Source organism: Equus asinus, chromosome 19 (genome assembly GCF_041296235.1).
Source record: "Equus asinus isolate D_3611 breed Donkey chromosome 19, EquAss-T2T_v2, whole genome shotgun sequence".
Taxonomy (NCBI): domain Eukaryota; kingdom Metazoa; phylum Chordata; class Mammalia; order Perissodactyla; family Equidae; genus Equus; species Equus asinus.
The window spans coordinates 1,746,089-1,765,498 of record NC_091808.1 but is presented as its reverse complement, the minus strand read 5'-3'; the positions used below and the strand labels follow the sequence as shown (position 1 = coordinate 1,765,498).

Genomic DNA, 19,410 nt, shown 5'->3' with positions numbered 1-19,410 from the left:
TTCACATCATTCTCAGGTCAATTCAAACCCCAGTGTCCCTCAGGGAGCTGTGGTTTCGCCCAGGAGAACTTTGGGACTGGAAAGTTTGTCTTGAGAAGAACCCAGCGGATGTGAACCAGCAGCTGAGGCTCTGCCAGAGCAGGCTGCCAGGCTGGCATCTTGTTCACCCCTCACCTCAGCATCAGCAGCTTTGGGGAACTAGAGATATGTGGAGACATCAAGGAGCTGGTTGGATATGTACATTTGAAGAGGGGTCAGGGCAGGAAAAAGGAATCGGTCACTTGTGAGCACTGACGCTAAGTCACAGAAATGGATGAGATCAATGAAGGACAACGGTTAGAAAAAGGAAAGAGAGATGGAGGAGGAGCTGAAGCCCTGGGAATTAACTGCTCCTTAAGTAGACTTTGGACAAGTCATCTTGACTTTTGCCCCCAGAGACAGGGTCCCACTCAGGGGACCAGTTCTTGAGCCTCGTGGGAATGTCCACAGCTTCCCAATTTCCCCTCTGCCTCCCTGGCATCCAGCTTTCTTCAATCTGCTGTCAGTTACCACATGGTTCTGCTTTTCATTTTTCAAAATGTGGTTGCTGTGCATTCTCTTCTGCTCTTTCATCCTTGGGGATGAGTTTCGGTCTTTCTTTCCTCTACCTCTACTGTCATTTCAGTACATTTCAGGGGGAAGAGAAGATGAATGGATGAATCTCACTAACATACACTGAGAAAAGATAAACCAAACACAAAAGGGTACCCACGATGATTCTAGTGATGTAACTTCTGAAACAGGCAAAAAGTTAGCAGAATAAGCACCTTATTTAGCCACATAGAGCTAAACAGCAACAGGAATAACAACGAAAACAGGTAAGAGAGTTGAAAGAGCCTGGAGACGGAAAACAAAAACTGCCAACTTTCTAAACAAGTTTTGTAGACATATTTGACTCTTCTAAACTGTGTTCATATTTAACCTAAAAAGACTTATTTTTAAAGTAATTACCAAATGGTTCAGTAAATAAACAAACAAAAAGACTTCATTTTTGTTGATGAACACTGGTGTGCGTGAAGACAAGAATCAGTCTGCTCATTAAAATCAACATTTCTCAATCGATAGGAATAAATGAGGAATGAGAGACTTCTACTTCCGGCAATATGATGGACAACATATCTTCTCATTAGAAATCACCTAGAAGGAATTATGTTAAGCGAAATAAGCCAGTTAGAGAAGGATAATCTCTGTATGACTCCACTCATACGAGGAATTCAAAAATGTGGACAAAGAGAACAGATTAGTGGCTACCAGGGGAAAGGTGGGGTGGGGGGTGAGCACAAAGGGTGAAGTGGTGCACCTACAACACGAATGACAAACATTAATGTACAACTGAAATCATACAAGATTGTAACCTATCATTAACTCAATAAAAAAAAAAAAAGAAATCACCTAGAAATTTGGGACAAATAACAAACATCAGAAGAAAATAAGAGAATTTCTGAGGAAGGAGGAGTTGAAATCAAAGTGTCAAGCCCAGCCAGGAGGAAGCTGCAGGCACTTGCTGGTACCAGAAATACAGAGAACTGGGTTTCACCTGATGAGTGAGGGATGGGAGGCATAGCCACAAACACAGGCAAATCGGAGTTGGAACCAAATCACCACAAATAGTGGGATCCTCCAAAGCTACAACCCCAGGAAATGGAAGGCTGGGGAAAAGCGTCTGCCATCAAAGGGACACAGGGAAATTAGTCTGAATGACTCTCAGCTCCATGTGGCAAAAAAGCCAGTGTTTCTGAGAATCTGAGGTCACAGATCTGTCCTCATGCAGGTTTTGGTTTCAAATTTACAATATCTGCATAATCGGTGAAACCAAAGTTTAAGAAACTTGCTCAGGGTAGGTCTCAGGTGTTTGCACCCAAAGCACCTTGCAAAAGCAAATACAAATCCTCCTTGGAAATAACTTCTTCCCCTCAGGTCCCCAGTCCTCCCACAGATGAAGATCAGTCAAACGTGAGCTCACAATGAAATATTACCAAACATCAGAGAACCAATTCACCATGAGCGGGAGTCAGGAAAAAAAGGGAGGAAGGGAGAAAAGAAAACCAGAATTAGATCCTCGAAGATGTCAGAAATCAGAATTGTCAGATAGAGATTATAAGATAAGTATGTTAAAATATTTACAGAAATAAGCAGGGATGGTAAAATATGGGGGGAAAACCATGCAGAACTTTTAAAAATGAAACTGTCATTTAAATTTTAAAACTTAGCAGACATGTTAATCAGCAAATTAAACAGAGCTGAACAGAGAATTAATGAACTGGAAAATACGTCAGAAAAATTACCCAGAATGATCCCAGAGACAAAATGATGAAAACATAAAACCAAGGTTAAGAGTCAGGCAACATGGAAGAATTCATTAATTTCTCATGGCAGGAATTTTAACACACCTCTCACTAATTGACAGATCAAGCAGACATATCATTGATAAGGAAGTAGAAGATTTGAACAACATAATAACCATCAACTAAGGAACATATGTGCTCTCTTGTTCTCAAAAATTAGAGAAACACATATGAAACATTTACAATATTTTACCATTTAGTATGCTATAAAGCAACTCCTAATAAATTTCAAAGACTGTATCAAATAGACCATGTAATTTGAACACAATTAAATTAAAAACCAATAAAAGATAGTTAAAAATCCATACGTTTAGTAATCTAAACAATAGACTTCTAAATAACTAATACACAAATGAAGAAATCATGATGGACATATAAATAAAAATAGTAGTAAATGATAATGAAAATACTACTAGCAAAATTTAAGGCACCTCCACATTCAGCCATGATGGAGTTACAAGGACCACCCCTAACCTCCCACTGCAAACAACAACTAGCAAATGGGACAAAATATATGAAAATAACTGTTTTCAGACTGTACAACAGGCAGCGCCGGAGTGCAATAACTGAGAGAAGGGAAGCACAGGAGGTGAGTCCTGCAATCACTCCAAATCTGCCTGGAGGCAACTGACAGACCTCAGGCATTGAGAAGTAACACCCAAACAGCTCAGCAACTTCAATGAATTGAGGAGATGGAGGTCAGAGTTTGGGAAGGTTGGCGCAGCTGGAAGTTGCGGGTCAGAGTTCTGGAAAGGGAAGAGCTGCTCATAACAGAGCTGCAGAAATTTGCACAGGGCTACCCTTGAGTCTCTGTACATTACCAGTCCACGGCTATGTAGTCTAGGCAAAGAAGACGGAATAATTCCCAAAGCTCACACAGGAAAGAAGACATCTGTGCTCCTACCAGCCAGGAGAGAGAGTTCTCTTGATCCCCCAACCCCAGACATTGAGTTGAGACCCCAAAGAAATCACAGTTTAGCAGTGGGCTTAACTATGCCTGGAGTACCATCTACTCCAGAGCAACTATAACACACTTAAAGTCAGACCTCGAAGGATCACATTAGTCAAGTAATTTAACTGCCTGCAAAAACAAAGCCCAACATGCTTTATAGGAGGAAAGCATAATTCAGATTCTCCACAATGTAGAAATGTCTGGAATCCAACCAAAAAATTACTACACATGCCAAGAAGGAGGGAAAGATGACTTATAATCAGGAGAAAGATTAGTCAGAAGGAACCCGAATTTTCCTACAACCACTAAAGAAATTGATTCACTAGTTTAAAAATCTACCCACCAAAAAAAGGCAGCAGACTCAGACACATTTTATAAGTGAGTTCTACCAAACATCAAAAAAAAACAGATAATTCCAATCATATACAAACTCTTTAAGAGATCAGGAAAAAGAGAAGGAGACAGATTGTGCTCCCAACTCATTCATTGAGGCTAATATGACCTTGGCACCAAATTAGACAAAGAAAATTTGGGAAATGAAGATTATAGACCAATTTTACTGATGAACATAGATACAAAAGTTCAAAACATTAGCAAGAAAGTCCAGCAGCAAATAAAAAGGATAATGCAGTAGGCTTATTCCAGGAATATCAGTGCAGTAATATAATTGTATGGCTGAACATTAGGATACCTATGAATGTAATCCACCACATACCAGATTAAAGGAGAAAAAGCTAAATGAGGTACTCAATAGACACTGAAGAAGCATCCAATAATCTTCAAAACCCATTTATGATAAAACTCTTAGCAATATGAGAACAAAAGAAAACTTCTTTAATCTCATAAAAGGGCTCTACTAGCAGCCTACCCAAGCATCAGACTTAAAGGGGTAACCTTAGGAACATTTCCTCTAAATTCAGGAAGAAGTTCAGGATGTCAGCTATCACCACTTCTGTGGAACATTGTGGCAGAGGTTCTGGCAAGAGTGATAAGTCAGGAAAAAGAAATAACAGTGAAATGGGTTGGAAAGGAAAAAAACAAACTGTCATTATTTGCAGGCCATTTGTTTATCTACACAGAAATCAAGAGGAGCCATGGATAAATTATTTGAATTAGTGGGAAGGTTCAGCAAAGTTGCTAGAAGTCAACCATGTTGGAATACACTAGAGACAAAGAGTTAAAAATATGAAAATAGAAACAAAGAGTTAAAAAAATTAAGGTACCATTTTAAAAATAACCAAAAGTATAAAGTATCTTTATAGGAAGAAACGTCACAAAAGATTTATCAAGAAAATATTTAAACTTTACAAAAACCATCATACAATATCTAAATAAATGAAGAATGATAAGCCATTCATGGAAAAGAAATTTCAACATCTTAAAAATGTTTATTTTCATCCAAATGAATCCAAAAATTCAATGTAATTTCAAATGAAATCCCAACCAGGTTTTTGCAAAATGACAAATTGATTCTAAAAATGTATATGGAAGAGTAAGATGCTGTGAATACCAATAACAAGTCTGAAGAAACATAAGAGGGTAGAAGGCAACACGCCCTACTCATATCCAGACTCAAAGATATCAAAGCCGTAGTAATTTAAGACACGGTGGTTGGGACAAGGTAAGTCACCACCAGTGTAACAGAAGGGACCCCAGAAACAGATCTACACAGACAGAGCCCTTCTGATATCTGACAAAGGTGGCTTTACAGGTCAATGAGAAGAGGAAGGACTGAGAAAACTGGTATTACGGGCTGAATGTGTGTGTCTTCCCCAAATTGCTATGTCAAAACCCTACCTGTCAATGTGATGGTATGAGGCGGCGGAGCCTTTGGGTGGTGATTAGGGTTAGATGAGGTCATGAGCATGGAGCCTCATGAATGGGATGAGTGCCCTTATAAAAGTCCCAAGAGAGCTTGCTACCTCTCTCTGCTCTCGGCCACATGAGGATATAGCAGGAGTCGGCTATCTGGAAGCCAGAAGAGAGATACCACCAGAAGCTGGCCACGCTGGCACCCTGATCTCGGTCTTACAGCCTCAGAACTATGAGAAATGAATTTCTCTTGTTTATAAGCCATCTAGTCTGTGGTATTCTGTTATAGCAGCCCAGACAAAGACAACTGGCTATCCATATGGAAAGACTCAAAATTAGATCCCTTTTTTAGGCCAAAACAAATTCCATGTAGACTGAAGACCTAAATATGAACAATAAATTTTTGGAAGAAAATGAAGGGTGATATCTCCATGTTATCCTTCAAGAAAGACTTCTTAACCCACAGAAGACATCAAAAAGAAAAGTCCGGGCATCAATTTACCATTAAATGGGTGAAGAGAAGCCCACTCATCTGGAGATGTTTGCAGCACATATAGCTTACCAAAGATTCGTGTACAGAACATATAAAGAACAGATGAAAATCAAAGAGAAAAGACACAAAAGAACTGGGCAAAAAGATGCGAACAGGCAATTTACCCAACACGATACTCAACCACAGTAGTAATTAAGAAAGTGCAGCTTACAACCAAACGCATCAGATCACAACACTGAAAAGTCTGACAGTACTCAACACCATGAGGACAGAGCGACGGGAGCTTACGGAACACCTGGGAGAAGTTCACTGGCACAACCATTCTGAAAACAAGACGTCAATATCTATAAAGTTGCAGACCTCGTGACCAGCAGCTGTGCAACTAGAGATGTTGTACACGATCACAGAGGAAACGCGCCAGAACGCTGAAGTCTCTGCAGCAGAAAAGAAGGAGAGAGGGAGAGGAAGTGGAGACAGTCTAAATGCCCACCGACTGGAGAGTGGATAAACAACTGCGGTCAAGTCACACAATGGCTGTCCAGACGTGAAAGTGAATGAAGTGGAGCCATGCATATCCTTGTGAGGACTCTCACAAACCTCATTCAGACGGCACAGCTAGATGCAGACGAATGCACATGGTGGGATACAGCCCATATAAAGTCTCAGACTCGCAAGCAACTCTACCTCGAGCCTAGGGATACATAATGGAACTCTGAGAACGCTGAGGACCAAAGTCAGGGCAGCGATGAACCTCCAGCTCAGGGTCTAACGGACTGAAGGCGGTGAGGCCTCGACGTGGACCTCTGCAAAGTCAGCAACGTGGACAGAACATTCAAGGTGGGGTGCTGACAGGCCCTCCTCCCTCTGTGAGGATTAGGGGAGAGGGTGCAAGAATGGTGAGCGCTCTGAGTGCTGGGGGCGGGGGAGCATGTTGGAAATGCTTTATTTCTAAAGCCAATGGTGGGTATATGGCTGCCTGTTGAAACATTCTGTATTCTTTCTGTGCGCCCTATCGCATCATAACATTCTTTAAAGATTTCACTTCTTTCAAGAAGTCTTGCCTGGAAGGGAGCAAGAAATCAGGCTGACCTGGGAAAGGAGCAGAGCCCCTCAGTGTTTCCTGTGGCAGAGGGCAGGGCTGCAGATGGGGGGGGTCTGCAGGTGGGGGGCTGGGCGTCACTGGGTTGGACACACCACATGCTGGAGGGCGGTAGGAAGGGCCAGCTCCCCCTCAACAGCACCAGGGCAGGAAGGGCGGAAGTTTGAGAAGAGGATGAAATGGTCCCTTTGCAGGTGGAGAATCACGTGGCTGTGGAAGCTGTAGATGGCCTCGCCCTGCCGGCAAGGGCGAGGGCACAGGCAAGGACTCATGCTGCAGCCGTCACTGGCTCGGGGCGAGGCAAGGAGAAAGACAGAGGTGCAGGGATGAGCAGCCTTGAGCCCAAGAAGAGCCTGAGGAGCTGTTTAAGCCAGTTCCTGTGCCAGTGAGGTGGGGGGCGAGGTGTCTGCCTCGGGGACTTCGGAGGTGTGCAGAGGTGTGTTGTCAGCGCCTGAGGGTGACAAGACCCAGGCTGCATCCACGAGTAGAGGAGCAGAGAAGACGGTCAGCAGGGAGGAGAGGAGGACCTGAGGGCCAGGTGACAGTGGCCATGCACATGCGGGAGGAAGTGACCAACAGTGATGGCTGACGACAGGAGAGGGAGACCCAGAGCCAAGAGCCCTGGGAAGGGGGAAGTTGAACCCATCACTCGGTAAAAACATACTGAGGACGCACCGCGGACAGGTCACTGCAGACCCAGAGGATGGGGCCAGCCCCTCAAGGAACCCACGTCTGTTCCTTGGGCTCTCAGAGCATTTCAGATTTCCGCATCAATGTGGGGAGAGGGGCATGGGCAGGAAGCACAAGGAAAAGCCAAATCCCGATGGTGCCATGAGCTGATGAAGCAGATGGGCCCAGACAGCCTTAGACCAAGCCTGGCTCACTTCACCATCCGCACCAGGCACCACGCGGACAGCTGCGAGGAGCAGAAGCAGACGAGCTCAGGTGCCCTGCTGCCAGGGCAGGTGGACGCCCTGCAGAGAATCCCGCCGAGGCCTCCCTGGCAGCTCTCGCCTGGGGCGTCTGTCTGCGCCCCCAGACCAGCGGCACATCCAACAACAGAGCATGAACGTGCTGCCTCTTCCTGACACACCTATTTTTCTTGAAGGGTTTGAGAAAAAAACAAAACCGGGTTTTTTTAGGATTACAGCAGATGTACATCAGAGTCCTTGCCAGGCCACGCCCCTCGGCACCTCAGAAGGATGGGGAGCGTCCATCAGGCCAGATGGCTGTCAGCCCTGCTGGTCACTCTCAGGATCCCATGAAATAAAGGGCAGAGCAGGCTACTGAATCACCCCCAACAGTGAAGGGCGTGGAGAGGCGTCACCCATGACCTCAGCCCCTCACAACCTTTCTGGAGGGTAGAGAGGGGGCCTGAAACGGCCCAGAGGGGCTGGCACAACAGCGGGAGCCTCTGGGGGCTCTGGGCTTGAGGGTTCAGAGGAGCCAGTGGAGGGCAGAAGCGGGAAGTGAGGCTGAAAGTGGGCCTTGGGTGCAGCCTGTCTGCGGAACAGCCCGTCTCCCCACCCGGCGGCTCACAGAGGGCAGCCACTGGCTGCCACACCCCCAGGCAGACAGCCGAAGGCTGTTCTCCACACAAATGGAAGACAGCATCCAGCAAGAGCAAAGTCTTCCATGTGCCTGCTGGCACCCCGCATGCGGTATTGGGAGAACAGCTTGGTAGCCAGCTCCCATCCCTTTGCCTAAAGCAAAGCCTGCCAATGGAAGCCCCTACTTCCCACACTGAGCTCCAGCAGGAATCCCACTCTGATGGCGGGAAACCAGCTCCAGACCTCTACTACCCAATGGACTTCCCTAACATGAACCGACCCACAAGGCCTTCCACGTGTGCAAGGAGAGGAAACAGCTTCAAGTGAAGGACAGGAATAAACCAGCAGAAAACAAGCCCTGTGGGAAAGAGGGAGAAACCATGGAACAGAAGCAAAAATGAGCAAATGAACAAAAACCTCTATTAACATACTCAGTGTTTCTGGAAGATACTATATTTTCAAAACAAGAACAGGATGCTATGAAATGGGAACAGTTAGAGACAAGGAGGATTGAGCTCTTTGAGATGGAAAATGTAAATGCTGACATACCAAATTCCAAAAAAAGAACTCGAAAATGAAGTCTAGAAATTATCCAGAAAATAGAACATAAACAAGGAGATAGAATATGAAAGAAAAGACAAGAGCACAGAAGACCAACACACAAATTCAAGGAAGAAAACAGAAAAAACGAAAGTGGAGGAACATATGAACACATGAAAGAAGAGAGCCTGTCTTCAGGTGAAGGGGCCCACTGAGCAGCAATAAAAGTCTAAATGCACACCTAACCCATCCACCAAAAAGGTCAGAAGCCCACAGAGGGAGAAAGGATCCTGAAAGATACCAGAGAGGAAAGACGAGTTGTGACAAAGATTTCTCGTGCAGATGGCGATGATGACAAGCCTTCAGTGTTCTGAGGGAAACGATTTACCAACAGGAAGTGCTGCCAAACCATCTACCCAGTGTGAGGACAGAGTAAGGATGCTCTCACACAGCCACGGGTTCATCATCCTTTTTAGGAAGGCACACAAGGGCGTGCCCCAGCAAAACAAGTCAGGAAACCAAGAAAGCAGCAACTCCAGGGACCAAGAAACAGAGAGTGGCACCCAGGGGATGTGGCAAGCAGCAGGAGGGCAGGAAGGTGGCAGGTTACAGAGAAGAGGGAGGTGGCTCCCAGGGGCGGGGGTGCAAGGAAAGAGGGGACTCTGCAGAAGTGAGAGCTTGATTGAGAGCCAGGGAAAGGTGGGGACAAAATAAACGCATTCAACATAAGCAAAAGGCGGCTAAGCTCCAGAGGAAATCGGACACCAATCCAGAAAGTCCTGCCCACGAGTGAAGCTATCACCAAGGAGAGGGTGCCCTAAACTTTCCCCTCTGGTCTGCGTCTGGCCTTCGCATCACTGCTTATCCTGGAGCTGCCACCCTCCTGGGCACCAGGGACCAGCAGCCATGGTGTGGTCCTGGCCCCAGAAGGAGGTGGAGAGTGAGGACCAGATGACACCAAGCAACTGAGTAACACCCCTGCCCCAGCCCCACAACGGCTCCTTGGCAGACTGGTCCCAGTGACCCATGGCCTTGGGCGCTGACGGTGCAGCCCTGACCCTCACCATCCTGGCTTGAGCTGATGGCAGGTGGAGAAGGAAAGTGAGGCCCCCCTGAGTGCAACTGGCAAGGGTGAGACCCGGGGACGGCGGGGAGGACTCCTGACATCCCTCTAGGGCACTCCTGGACACCACTGGCCTCCCCCTGAGGGCAAGCCAGAGGCCAGGCTCAAGGGAAAGGGGGTCTGCAAGGAGCCCGGGTTGCAGGAGCCAGCAGGGCCATCCCTGCCCCTGCCCCTAGAGCTGCATTTCAGTGGCCCAGATGAAGGGGGCACCTGCCTCAGGAACCAGCAAGCCCGAATAGGGGAGACAGAAGAGAAGGACAATGCCCACCTCAGACAGGATGGCAGCCGCTCGCCCCAGCCCACAGGAAACAGCTACTTGGGCTAAAGCTACTGGCTCAACCCCGAAACAGCATTTACTGAGAGCCCTCTGTGTGTGAGAGTCCTCTGTGTGTGAGAGCCCACGTGTGTGAGCCCACATGTGTGAGCCCACATGTGTGAGAGTCCTCTGTGTGTGAGCCTACATGTGTGAGCCCTCTGTGTGTGAGAGTCCTCTGTGTGTGAGAGCCCACGTGTGTGAGCCCACATGTGTGAGAGCCCTCTGTGTGTGAGCCTACATGTGTGAGAGCCCTCTGTGTGTGAGAGCCCTCTGTGTGTGAGTCTACATGTGTGAGAGCCCTCTGTGTGTGAGCCCACTGTGTATGACAGCACTCTGTGTGTGAGAGCCCACATGTATGAGGGCCTTCTGTGTGTGAGAGCCCACGTGTGTGAGAGCCCTCTGTGTGTGAGAGCCCATATGTGTGGGAGCCCACTGTGTTTGAGAGACCTCTGTGTGTGAGTCCATGTATGTGAGAGCCCTCTGTGTGTGTGTGCCTACTGTGTGTGTGAGCCCACTGTGTGACAGCTCTCTGTGTGTGAGAGCCCACTGTGTGCGAGAGCCCTGTGTGTGAGAGCCCATGTGTGTGTGAGAGCCCTCTGTGTGTAAGAGCCCACATGTGTGAGAGCCCTCTGTGTGTGGGCCCACTCTGTGAGTACCCTCTGTGTGTGAGCCCTCTGTATGAGAGCCCTCTGTGAGTGAGCCCACTGTGCGTGAGAGCCCTCTGCATGTGAGTCCACTGTGTGTGAGAGCCCACTGTGTGTTAGAGCCCTCCGTGTGTGAGAGCCCTCCATGTGTGAGAGCCCATGTGTGTGTGAGAGCCCTCTGTGTGTAAGAGCCCACATGTGTGAGAGCCCTCTGTGTGTGGGCCCACTCTGTGAGTACCCTCTGTGTGTGAGCCCTCTGTATGAGAGCCCTCTGTGAGTGAGCCCACTGTGCGTGAGAGCCCTCTGCATGTGAGTCCACTGTGTGTGAGAGCCCACTGTGTGTTAGAGCCCTCCGTGTGTGAGAGCCCTCCATGTGTGAGAGCCCATGTGTGTGAGAGCCCTCCATGTGTGAGAGCCCATGTGTGTGAGAGCCCTCCATGTGTGAGAGCCTCTGTGTGTGAGAGCCCATGTGTGTGAGAGCCCTCTGTGTGTGAGAGCCCATGTGTGTGAGAGCCCTCTGTGTGTGAGAGCCCATGTGTGTGAGAGCCCTCCGTGTGTGAGAGCCCATGTGTGTGAGAGCCCTTTGTGTGTGAGAGCCCATGTGTGTGAGAGCCCTCTGTGTGTGAGAGCCCTCCATGTGTGAGAGCCCACATGTGTGAGAGCCCACGTGTGTGAGGCACTGCAGTGGCTGGGGCGCACATGGGGTAGAAGAGGTGAGGGGGTTGAGGCGAGGTAGATGGGAGGGGTGGAGAGCTGGGCAGAAAGCGTACAAGAGCAGGGGCTCTGGAGCCAGGAAGGGGGGACAGAATCCCAGTCCTATACGCCTTCTCAGGAGCCTCAGAAAAATGGGCACAACACCGCCTGCCTCCTCAGGGTCTCCAGAGCACCAGATGAGGGGTGCACGTGAAGTGTACAATGCAGTCTGCTCCCAACAAATGTTCGCTCTCCTCCTCTCTGACCCCAACCTACAGTGGGGGTGGCGTGACACCTTGGGGGTGCTTACAGCAGGCTTCAGGGTGGTGGCAGCATTTGAGGGGGGCTAGGATCCTCACATGGAGGTGCAGCAGAGTGCTCCAGGGAGAAGGAGGACCGGACACGGACAAGGATGAGTGAGGACCGCAGAGACTCTGTGTGTGAATGTGGGGGTGTGAGTGTGCGAAAGGGGATGTGTGTGTGTGAGAGAGACTGTGTAAGAGTAAGTGAGTGTGACTGTGTAAGAGCATGTGAGTGTGTGTGTGAGACTGTGTCAGAGTATATGGTGTGTGTGTGAGACTGTGTCAGAGTATGTGAGTGTGTGTGTGAGACTGTGTCAGAGTATATGGTGTGTGTGTGAGACTGTGTCAGAGTATATGGTGTGTGTGTGAGACTGTGTCAGAGTATATGGTGTGTGTGTGAGACTGTGTCAGAGTATATGGTGTGTGTGTGAGACTGTGTCAGAGTATATGGTGTGTGTGTGTGAGACTGTGTCAGAGTATATGGTGTGTGTGTGAGACTGTGTCAGAGTATATGGTGTGTGTGTGAGACTGTGTCAGAGTATATGGTGTGTGTGTGAGACTGTGTCAGAGTATATGGTGTGTGTGTGAGACTGTGTCAGAGTATATGGTGTGTGTGTGAGACTGTGTCAGAGTATGTGAGTGTGTGTATGAGACTGTGTCAGAGTATATGGTGTGTGTGTGAGACTGTGTCAGAGTATGTGAGTGTCTGCGGGTGAGACTGTGTCAGAGTGTGTGAGTGTGAGTGTGTGTACCAGGGATGGCCACGTGGGGAAGGGTGAGGGGTAAGAGCAGGAGGCCTGGGCCGGGTCCTGACTTGCCCTCCCGGGGACCCCAGCTGGCCCTGGCACCAGAGCCGAGGGTGGGCCCCGGGCTCTTCGGCACCGCAGAGGTTTCCATGGGGAGGGAGGGGCGGGAGCAGAGCTTGGCCAGCGCGCAGACGCAAGGCCAGGATTAGGAGAGTAAATCCAGGCTGACCAGGCTTTAGAAGAGGCAGAGGGAGTCCAGCCACTCAGGGTGGCACTTATGGGGGGCGTGGCTTCCGGCAAGCCAGGGGAAGCTAGGGAGGGAGCTGGGATGGGGAGGACCCAGGCCAGCAGGAGGGGCTGGGGAGGAAGCCAGAGGGGCCAGGAGGCTCAGCTTCAGCTGACTGCTGACCTTGACTGTGCCCTCCACCCTTCCAATGCCCCCAGTACAATAACCCCTTCATTGGGTCCCCGAGGCACTGGATTGGGGGCACTGTGTGTTGGGGGGGGCTGGGGGTCAGCCAGCGTCCTCAGGCTGCAGCCAGGATCCTGGTGGTGCTCAGGAGTTACACAGCAAACCTGCTAGGTCAGGTGGGGAGGCCGAGCACATGCCCATGATCCCGCCCCCTGCCCCTGCCCTGGGCCCTGCCTGTGAGGGCAGCACCACATGGACAGAGGCCCCTCAGCGAATGGGACAGGACAGGGTACTGAGCAGGTCCCTCAGCCTGGCAGTGCCCCTGGGCACCCCAAACAAGCCCAGAGCTTTGGGGCAGGGTATGGTCCAACCCAACAGAATTCTCAGAGATGCTCCTGGGTACCAATGGGGGGAGGGAGACAGTTGGAGGTGGCACACAGGGTCCTCTGCGGCCACCTGGGTCGGGGAGAGGAGGTGAGCCTGGTCCTTTGGGCTTAAGAACACTAAATGGGGCAGTGATCTAGGGGACACCAGGGACTGGGCAGAAGGCCTAGGGTCATCCTGGGGGTCACTAGCTGCTGAGTGACCCCTGGCCAGCCACTCTCCACCCCAAGGGTGGCAGCTCAGGCCCCTCCCAGCTCTCAGAAGTACAGGGTCTCAGGCTGAAAGGCTTGGCAGGCCTGAGCATGTGCCCTGGTCATTCAATCCTAAAGGCCAGGGCGTGGTTCCAAATGCTGGTAGCCCCTCCACAGCCCCCAATCCTGTGGTACCAGGACCCCACCAGAACACTCCCCCACACTCCCACACCCAGCTCACCTACCTTGGCTGACCTGTGCAAGCTGAGTGGGCCTACAAAGTCTCCCCCGACCCTTCTAGAAGCCTTCCCCTGAGGCTGTGCTACCCCCACCTCCATCTCCCACTGTGTCTGTCCCTCCCACTCCCATCCCACCCTCCACAGAGCCCACCAGAGGACTCCCTGCTCTGCTTCCAAAGGACAGGGTCAGCCCTGGGTCAGCAGCGGTGACACCAGGGAGGACTGAAGGGGACAAGGCTGGGTGGCTGGGCCCCCTCTGCCCAGTGGATCTGGGTGTGGACCCCAGCTCAGCTACACACCAGCTCTGGGCTTGGGCAGATCCTCGTCTCCACCCGCCTGTGGCTGGCCCAGCAGAGGCCCAGGAAGGGCAGTCTATGGGGCACTCCAGCAGGCTTGTGGGAAAGGGGGCACCCAGTAGGAATAAGCACCCAGTGTTGGGGACCAACAACAGGCATCCAGCAGACCCTCCTCACATGGCTCCCGCATGGGAGCCCTGGAGTTGGGGGGCCCTGACTCCACACCTGGTCCCAGCCTCTTCTGCCCTGTGGATCACACCCCACAGACACAACCTGCTCGTCTTCAGATCCAGGCACAGCATGGGATGGAGCTGTTCGTCTGGTCCCCACCTTGGACCAGTACCCTCCCCAGACTTCAACGCCAGGTGGAGGCTGACTGCCCCTCCACCCTGAGTCTCTCAGCCAGTGGCCTCCCTGTGACCATCAGCCCCAGAGGGTCCCTGGATCTTGACCCCAACCAAGTGCAGAGCTGAAACCTGACCCTGGCAGCCTCCTTCACCCTACTCCAGAGACACTGACCCCTCTGCAGCTGCCACACCTGCTCCACACTCGACTACCCCCATCCCACAGCCCCAGCTAAGGCAGGTGGCCAACCACACCTGCAAAATGGCCGCCGCAGGTGCAGCCCCAACCCCCCACTCTGGACCCCGGAGCTTCCCTTCAAACCCGCAGCTGCCTCCTCAGACCGACTGGGATGGGCATGTTGCCCCTGAAGAGCCTCCTTGGCCACGTCAAGAGCAGGGCAGAGAGGTGGATGGGGTGTGACCGTTCTGCAGCAGCGGGCGCTCTGTGTCGCTGAGTCCCCAGCGTTAGGTTGTGGCCAGCCCTGAGCGGCAGGGCCTCTCCCCACCTCCTACTCTCTGCAACCCCAAGATCCAATCCGCTCGCCCTAAATGGCCGTTAATCCCAGCAATGCGAGCATCCCCTGGAGGGGGCGGCCGCTGCGGGAGGGGTCCGCTGGTCTCTGGGGGAGAGTCCCTATTCCGGGGAACGTGGGCGCGCATCGGGTCCGCGCCGGGGCGACGTCGCGCCCGCGCCCAGCAGGCCCCATGACTTGGCATTCCCTCCTTCCCCTCCCCCTCCCTCCCCTGCGGCCGCTGTCCCCCCGCCCACCCAGCGCACAGCCGACTGCAGACCCTCCCTCCCCGCCCGGATGCTGCTCCGGCCCCTTCCCGAGCGCGAGGGCTGCGCCCTTGGTTTGGGGAGGAGTTAGGGCGAGAAGAAGCTTACAGGGGGAGTGCGAGGGTCTTCGCGGCAGTGTTCCTCCCTGTCATCCGAGCCCGGTCGCCTGGGGAGCGCCGCCAGTCCAGACGTCGCGGCCCCGCAGCCCCCTCCCCGCCTGCCGCCAGGCCACACCTGTTACTGGGGCGCTGGCTGCGTAGACGCAGGCCTGGTCCGCTGGCAGCCCCTCCCAAGCGTCGGGTCTTTCTGGAAGGGAGCTGGGGTCTCTTGAGAAGAGGACGCGGCTGGGGTGGGGAGGGTGATGAGCAGCCCCCGAGGTGCGCACGAAGCAGGCGGCCAGGCCTTCCTGCCGCAGCCCCCATCCGCCCCGCCCGCCCTCCTGTTTTGCTCTCGGCTCCAGCATCTGCCCTCCCCCCACCCCGGGGACCAGGGCAGCTGCCTGCGCCCCGCCGCCCTGGGCGCCCTCCCCTCGGGCCCACCGCTGCAGTCGCTCCCCCTCCTTGCTTCCCCCATCCGCGTCCTCTGCCCTTCTCTCCATCCATCCCCTCCCCCGCCGGTCCAGGCGCAGCCCGGGTCGCGTCCCCGCTCCGTGGCTCCCTTCCAGGAGACCGGTATAGCGGGGGAGGGAGGGAAGATGTCTGGAGATGCCGCCCACGGCGCGCGCCCTCCCGGTAGCGACCGCCGCCCATCCCAGCGGAGAGTCCCGCCGCAGTAGGGGCTGCAGCGAAGGGGCCTATCCAGAAGGCCCTGCCTGGCTGCGAATGAAGGGCAGAACCCCGTGAATTTGCCCTATTGTTCTCCGCGGGGAAGGGGGAGAGTCGGGGGAAGGGAAGGGGCAGCGCAGCGCCAGCGCCTCCGGCCGCCACAAGGACGCCGGCGCCGGGCGTGAGCTCTCCGCCCCGGGGCGCATCGATGCAGATGCGCGATGCGGGGCAGCAGGTGCGGAACGCTGGGCGCGGCACGGGAGGCCCAGCGGGCGGCGGCCTTACCTCGCCGGCGTCACTGGCGGCGGCCCGGCATGTGCACGGGCATGGGCGCGGGTCCCCGAGCGCGGAGCTGCTGCCGCTCCCGGCTGCTCCCTGCGCTGTGACCGCGGCACCGCGTGACGGGCTGCGCGCCCCCGGCCCGGCCCGCCCCGCGCCCCTCCCGCCGCGCTGGTTGGCTGCGCGCGGCGCCCGAGCCGCAGCCGCCAGCTGGTTTGTCGCGCGGGGAGAGGGACGGGCGTCGCGGCCGCCGGGGGATGGGGCTGGGGCCGGAGGGGGCAGGGGCCGGGCTGTGACATCACCGCTGACACACGGTGCACTAGATGGAGAGGTGGGGGACCGACACCCGGGCTCAGACGCGGCGCCCCCTCCCCCTGCGAAGCCCCCGCGCACCTGGGCGACCCCGCAGGGGCGAGGGATCCCACGGCGCCCAGCCCCGAGGCCCTCACAGACCCGAACTTGCCAGATGACCCTACGCCGGGCTCTCCCCAACTCCGACCCCTTTCAAGTGAAATCATGAAATCTCCGGCCCCCACCTGCGAGGCCAACAGCACAAACGCGTGGTCGCGGATGAACAAAGGTCGGGTGGGCTCCTCGCACCTGGGAGGGGCTGTCGGGGGCCGGGTGGGGATGCTGACCTGGAGGTGTAACAGGTGAGTTTTCAAATCGTGTCTGGCGTCTTGGCCGGAGCACTAGAGGGAGACCAGAGCATGGCAAGCTCCTGGCAGGGATGATGCAACTGGCTGGCCAGCCGACCTGCCGCCTCTCCTCCCATCATGCCTCGGGTGGAGACCCCACTTCTCCACACCATCATCCCCCACTGTCCTCACACCCTGTCTCACCAGCTTAACTTCCCTGGACCAAGCCACACTCTGCTCTCGGTCCACACTGGCAAACTCCAGCCTTCGTCAATCCCCTCCTCCCCCCAGCTGCTGTCCGGGCCACCAAGGGCTGACTGGCATCTCTGTGCGTGCCACCAACCCCCATCCGCCGCCCAAGGGCTGGGCTACTTTGACAAAGCCTCTGGCCAGCTCACCCACCGGAACTGCGGTGGGTGCGGTGACGTCATGCCACCACGAAGACGGGGCGCCGGGATCCCTTTCCAACCCAGCCCCTGCCATCAGCATCCTCAGCATCCCCGTGGCTAAGCCTCCCTCAGCGCCCAGCAGGTACCAGGCGCTGCCCTAAGGGCTGTACACTGTTAACCATTTAATCCTCACACAATCCAGGGAGGGAGAAGGTTCTTCACCTCGATTCGCAGCATCCGTGTGGCATGAGCCTCGAAAGTAACAAGGGCACAGACATGTACCATCCACTTCTGCAAAGGAGACCACCCTCCCATCCTCGCCCCTCCAAAACCCCCCAGACAGCTCCTCCTCTTTTTATATTTCCTAGAACCACCTGCATAAAAGAGAAATTATTTTTCTTCCAGACTTTTGGTAGAAACAATAAAACTATCTGGGCCTCGAGGTAGGGGGTGGGGGAAGGTGTGGGTGGGGGGTTTTAGCACTTCCATCATATTTATTGATCTGGTCAAGTTCTCTATTTCTGGACCCAAATTTGGCATTTTACATGTTTCTAGGAATTAATCCATTTCATTGAAGTTTTTAAATTACTAGCATATTTATTCTTATGTCTGTTGTTTCTGTACTTATTTCTTCCTTTTATTTTGTATTTTGTTTATTTGCATTTTTCTCTTTTTTAATATTCTTAAGTGTTTTCAAAGGACTGACTTTTAGTTTTATTAGCCTCATCTTTTCCTCTGTTTCATTTGTTTCTATCCTTATTATTTCCTTCCTTCTTGGTTCTTTGGATTTGATCTGTTGCTCCATCTTGAGCTAAGTGATTAGCTCATTTATTTTTAAACCTTCGAACTATCCAATAGATCTATTTAAAGCTACAGAATTCCTTCTACAGCACTGCCTTAGCTGGATCTCACAAATTTGGACATATAATGTTTTCATTATCCTTCAGATCTAAATATTTCTTAATGTCCCTGATGATCTCCTTTTGAACCCATGGGTTACTTAATAATGTTATTTACTTTCCAATAGTATTTCTTTTATTATAACCTTTTGTTACCAATTTCTAACTTAATTGCATTACTGTCTGAGAACAAAGATCTGCTCAGTCAGGATCCTGGCAGGAAGCAGATGGCACACTCAAATTGGGTAATCTGAAGAGTGTTTGATAAAGGGACTATTTACAAAGGTGTGGACAGGAGGTAGGGAAACCACAGGGCTGACTGACAGCATCTGTACGCTGGCCCTTCTATCCTCTGTGACTCTGATGGGGCCTGACTACCTGGCGGGGTGGGTGGGGGGTGGCCCTGGTAGAAGGAGCAGCCTCAGTTGGAGGATGCAGCCAGCCTGAGCACCCATCAGAAGGGATCTGGGCAACAATCCCATGGACCTCACTCACCGTCCTCCCGCAATGTGGTAGTGCTCTCTTTGGCTGAACCCAAGGGGCAGCTGAAGGGCAGGGACACCCACTGACATGGTCCATTTAGGGCAGTCTCTTAGAGCATGGGGCGAAAGGGACTTAGAAACTGTCTGCATAGTATCTTGCCTCTGGAATTTATTGAGGCTTCTTCAGGTCCTAACACATAGCCTATTTCTGTAAATATTCTACATGTGGTCAAAAAGGTTGTATTCTCTGTTTGATGGATATAAAATTCTGTATATATTTAATAGTTCAAGATTATTAACTGTGGGGGCCAGCTCAGTGGTGCAGCGGTTAAGTGTGCACATTCCGCTTCGGCGGCCGGGGTTCACCCGTTTGGATCCCGGGTGCAGACATGGCACCACTTGGCAAGCCATGCTGTGGCAGGCATCCCACATATAAACTAGAGGAAGATGGGCACAGATGTCAGCTCAGGGTCAGTCTTCCTCAGCAAAAATAGGAGGATTGGCAGATGTTAGTTCAGGGCTAATCTTCCAAAAAAAAAAGATTATTAATTGTATTGATCAGGATTTGGAGATTTCTGCTAATTTTTGTCTGCTTGAGCTATTAAATTATTATTTTTTAATTAAAATCTCCAGTTACAATTGTTGAAACATCTGGTTCTCT

General features: G+C 52.2%; 1 protein-coding gene across 34 annotated transcripts in view; it reads right to left on the bottom strand.

The window, feature by feature from the left end:
* KIF1A (kinesin family member 1A) overlaps positions 1-17,313 on the bottom strand; it is a 101,529-nt gene extending 84,216 nt beyond the window's left edge. For 32 of the 34 annotated variants that reach the window (XM_070489213.1, XM_044751386.2, XM_070489216.1 and 29 more), the window contains exon 1: positions 16,348-16,495. The gene's annotated coding sequence lies outside the window, so the exon portion shown is untranslated. Of the gene's footprint in view, positions 1-15,406; positions 15,768-16,347; positions 16,496-16,979 lie in introns of those variants that run through there. The other 2 variants (XM_070489215.1, XM_070489214.1) reach the window with 2 other exon arrangements.
* Positions 17,314-19,410: the final 2,097 nt, after the last annotated feature.